At 33.4% G+C, this 5,303-nt stretch overlaps 1 protein-coding gene across 1 annotated transcript in view; it reads right to left on the reverse strand.

The window, feature by feature from the left end:
- LOC106460246 (DNA replication licensing factor mcm4-like) overlaps positions 1 to 2,827 on the reverse strand; it is a 54,015-nt gene extending 51,188 nt beyond the window's left edge. The window contains exon 1 of the mRNA XM_022386919.1: positions 2,734 to 2,827. The gene's annotated coding sequence lies outside the window, so the exon portion shown is untranslated. The remainder of the gene's footprint in view (positions 1 to 2,733) is intronic.
- Between the last annotated feature and the right edge of the window lie 2,476 nt (positions 2,828 to 5,303).

The raw sequence follows: 5,303 nt of genomic DNA on the forward strand, positions 1-5,303 counted from the left end.
AATCTAGTAGTCTCCCGATAATTCACGAAGGTTCGATAAGGACGTGGCGTGATACTAGTCACGTGACCTCGCTGAGGCAACATTATATATATCCTTCCCAGAAATTACAACCCTGGATATGAACGGGAAGTGCCAATTTGTAGACACAATACACCTCAAAATGCAATAGCTCTTGAAAGCATTGGAGATAATGTAATGTAAGTTATATTAATTATGAAATCAAAGTTGAAATAGTTTTTAATATATATATATATATATATTACGATAGTAAAACTATTCTTAAAGAACTACGAAACCCTATCGAAAGAGTTCATTAGTAACATAGAAGGATATATTTATATTGTGATTGAAAGAGTGTTACGTTTATGGTAAACACAGTTGACCAATATCTGACCATCATGTGGTGGTATATTTTGATTGAAGGACAGTGTCAGGTTTATGGTAAATACATTAGATCAATATCTGACCATCATGTAGTGGCAGATTATGATTGAAAGATAATCCCAAGTTTCTGAACATCATATGGTGGTATATTGTGATTGAAACACAGTACCACACATATGGTGCGTAAAGGGAAGTTTGATTCATCGTTTATACTTCTGTTCATAAGATCAATGAATTGAATAAGAATGTAATGTAACAAATGTTTTAGCCTTTGAACGTATAAAAAAAGTATATTTTCAAGCAGTTTTATAGACATATTCAATATATTATTAAAATTTTCAATGGTAATATAATTTATCCATCTTTTATGAAACTTAACTTACATTGTTCTGTATTTCAGCATAATAGATGCAAATTATAGTATACATCATATATAAAGTAGATTCCTAGATGTACTTCTGCAGATTTCCCTAAAGTGTTCTGTTTCAAAAGTAACAATTAAGAGTAACAAAAATTTTATTTCTTGCTTTTGAAATTCATATGTTATGTTGTGTTGTAGCCTACAGAGTGACTAATTCTTCTCGTGATTCATGGCACGTGCACGTTTTACGGACGTCACGACAATAGAAATTGCAACTTGTTTGTTTTTGAATTTTGTGCAAAGCTACACGAGGGCTATCTGCGATAGCCGTCCCTAATTTAGCAGCGTAAGACTAGAGGGAAGGCAGCTAGTCATCACCACCCACCGCCAACTCTTGGGCTACTCTTTTACCAACGAATAGTGGGATTGACCGTCACATTATAACGCCCCCACGGCTGAAAGGGCGAGCATGTTTGGTGGGAGAGGGATTCGAACCCGCGACCCTCAGATTGGGAGTCGAGTGCCTTAACCACCTGGCCATGCCGGGCCCGGTTGCAACTTAAGCTTCCCATATGTGACGTCATTTTAGTGTCTACTGACTGGCTGACATGAGTGGTTAAAACAAGTGACCCCTCCAGGCAGTCTTCGACACCCTTTTGAAGAAATTTGGTTTAAGACATGGTACTGTTAGAGCCACATCCGAAAGTTTGGCCAAAGTGACTGCTCTCTCAAATTGTTACAAAGTAACTGTTTACAAAAATAAAATCATAGCCGTTGATAGTAACTTTCAAGCAGTTTGAATCAGAAAAACTGTCTAATAGTTTTCGTTTTTGCTAGTTAACTCCCGAGCTGTAGTCATTCATGTACGATTTGATGATAGCTGTTGATACTGAGTTTTCCTGACGCTGTTTGTGTACTGTTATACACAGTAAAAAAACCCTAAAACTGTGAATTTTATAGTTTCTACTTTTGGTCAGTTTTTATTTCTCTTTTCTTCTTGATAACTCTCCCAACACGGAGTCGATCAATTTGACCGAGTCACGTGACTTTTTGTACTCGTTTAAAGTTGATATAAATTTAATACTTATAATCCTCTGTATGTTGGGTATATCTTCACGAAATTTGGCAATCTTTCAGTTAATATTACGAGTCTTTCACACATAAAAAGTCATATTTCTGAGTGAAATATTTCTAATAAAATAAAATAAAGTTTTGTCCATGAATATATTATTTGTTTTGAATAGTCCGTGTGCAAAGTAATTTTCATGTTAAAATTAAAAATACTTTTTGTCATTTCAAAAATCTAAAATTTCCTTTGTGTAATCCCTGAAACCTCCTAAATGCATTTCAAACGTTTTTTTCACTAAATCCTTATAGTTTATATGTTATTTTCTCTACCCTATCTCAAAACGTAGCGGTCAATTAGACCGACCTCGTAATCCCCAAAAAATCGAAATAAACCTAAATTAACCTTCTTTTCTGAAAACCTGAAACTACATTCCTTTATCCTAAGTCGTTCTAAGTTTGTAGCATTATACATCTATTTATAATTAAATTTTATTGTTTTATTGCCCTTTGAACGTGTCTAACTGCTATCCCCGCCATTATAAGTTGTTAATCACTTGGGGAACGTGCAGCTCACAGCTATCGAATTACATTACCCACGAGCTGCTCGCGTGTGTGCCACTTAAACCATTTTAATTATATTATTATTATTACTTATTTTACTTAATCTAGTCTTAAAGAACTTTAAAAGATCCGTACTTTTAATTTTAGTTACTTTTATAATAATAAATAAAGAAGAAATATGAAAAACAAGAAATAAAACACTTACCCAATCTTCTTTTTTTTTGCACTCGATTGTCGAGGAGAGTTAAGCCTGCTTTTTTTAGTGATTATAGTAAAGCACTTAACAATTTTTATTTAATTAAATAATACACCAAAGAATATAGACTAATAACATGCCAAAAGTAGACAAATTCACTTACTTCTAAAAATTTTCCTGGCTTTCTAACTATTCCACAAAAGCCTTTACAAATTCAGTCAAGCTAGTGTTAACTTTCCCACGGGAACAATGTTGCTACTCGGAATGAAATTGACTGTTATCTGTATAGAACATAAGGTTATACTATACACCATTTGATAGATGAAATCATTAACTTTCTATTGGTTATAAGTAATATATAATGAAACGTAAGAGAGAACTATTAACGAATTGTAAAAGAGAGGATGTGACAAGTGGGTGTGGCAGGAGAGGTCTGATTTTCTATTGGATAGCTCTGTAATCAAACAAATTGAAGGCTATAAAAATTATGGTCTGTTTGAGCTATAACGATTTTATAGAGAGTATTTTACGTTTAATTTCGTACATTTTCGAGGGTTGATGGATAAAATAGGGATGATGACATGCTAAGACAAAATGTGTCATGTGTGTCAGAATTAAGAACCTAAAACTTGTATACTATTAAAATATGGATTATTAGCTAAGATTTTATGCTATTCTAATTAGTATAACATAAACAAAAAGTAGTTGATAAAATTTTGAATGTGAGACACTAAAACTTTGTGCATAGAGTATAAATTTCTTATATGAATTACACAGGCCTGAGATGGTTTTATTGTCTTGAAATTTTTACATGTTCTATAATAATTCCTGTACGATAAATCCAAAAATGATATCCATTTTTTTCTCCATCATTTATAGACTTTTCGCAAAACTTCATAACGCAATACATAAAAGAAAGCCCACAACATGTAGTTTTGAAACTAAAAGACGTAGACTTCACAAGAAAAAACAAATCAGGATGAATGATGATGCATATTAGTTTGACATCAATGTTCTTCTCTTTTCTTCAGTTTGTTTGCATTTTTGTTAACAAACATAATAATATAAAATGTTCATTGTGGTAAACGAAATAATAATTTGATTTTAGTAAGATGTTTTTTTCCCCTTCCCGATTTGTGAAAAATCCTTACGTGCTAGAAAAAAAATAATATTATTTTCGAAATCGTCGTAGCTAAATTATGGAAAATATGTTATTAAAACCAAAATAACTTTTTTGAAGTTTAAATTCACAGGCCTGTTTTGGGTCCCCTGTTGGCACAGCGGTAAGTCTCCGGATTTACAACGCTAAAATCAAGGGTTCGATTCACCTCGGTGAACACAGCAGATAGCTCGTTGTGGCTTTGCTATAAGAAAAACAAACACACACACACACTGTTCTGGAGTGATGATTATTATCTCCTTCTTACGGATGTTTTATATACTTTGCTTGTTTTTAAGCGCATAGCTATTGAATTGGCTATCTGCGGTGTCCACTGCGAGTATTGAAACCCTTTATAAACCCTAAGACTTACACCTGAGCCAATGAGGGCTTATGATGGAACTTACATATATCTTGTCTAATCCTAAGTTGCTGTCTCATAAACTAAGTGTCTGGCACTTATTGATCAATAAGTAAGAGATTAGGATAAATATTAATTATTAGGATAAATATTAGGATATTAATATTAGGATAAATTCAACAAAAGTGAACCGAAGTATATGTAAGATAGATTAACCACTTGAAAATATAATAACATTTTCGAAACTAAACAACGGTTTTTGAGTATGACTTATCATATTATTAAGTTTTAGTTCTATTCGGATAGATAAAACTGTTTATTTCAGATGGTTCATGTATTAAATATTTCATTTAATCAACAGTAATTTTACTTAACATACGAGTAGAGAAGTATTTTCTTAACAACGTGTTTTTTTAGATAATAAATTGATGATTCTTTTGAAATTTGAGGCTATATTTTATTATGTAGTTATTTATAGTCAATAATAAATTGTGCTTTTTTCTTATAAACTTTTGTATCTATAAAACTCTGAATTAAGCCCTTTACTTGCAACTAAACTTGGTATATTTGATCTAACTATTGCAAATTCATAATCCTTTCTTTTGCCATCAGTGTACATATTGTTACGACATCGAGGTCACGTGACTAATATCACGCCACGTCGTTCTCGAACAATCACGTCCTTTCCTTAAATCTCGTGATTCTTCTAGATATAGTGTAGTCTTGTATATATATAAGACCGGTCACGAAGCGACGGGGAGAATGAGTAATTGAATGTATGCGGACAGAATATTGTTGGCCGCGTGAGACGTTCGTTGTGAGTTATAGCGTTTGTTATAGAGCGACTGTTGAAATTAAATGTATCGTAAAGAGATATCGTGATAAGAGATCTACTGAAGTCAGCTTTGTACCAGAAGACAAGGTATGGCTGTATAATCCCAGGAAGACCAAAGGGAAGTCTCCTAAGTTGTCTTCTCCATGGGAAGGCCCATATGACATAGTGGATCGTCTCTCAGACGTGACTTTCCGGATAAAATGTAGTCGGCGAGGTAAGCCAAAAGTGGTGCATGCCAACAGGCTTTGGCGTTATCACGGTCCAGGACATTTCAGTTGGGACGAAGTGAACAAAGGAACAAATGACTTTGCTGAAGAAGTGTTACCTGAAAAAGCCACTCTCGAAGAAGAAACTCTACTCAGTTTTAAGGAAGGAAAC

Source organism: Limulus polyphemus, unplaced genomic scaffold (assembly GCF_000517525.1).
Source record: "Limulus polyphemus unplaced genomic scaffold, Limulus_polyphemus-2.1.2 Scaffold735, whole genome shotgun sequence".
Lineage (NCBI taxonomy): Eukaryota > Metazoa > Arthropoda > Merostomata > Xiphosura > Limulidae > Limulus > Limulus polyphemus.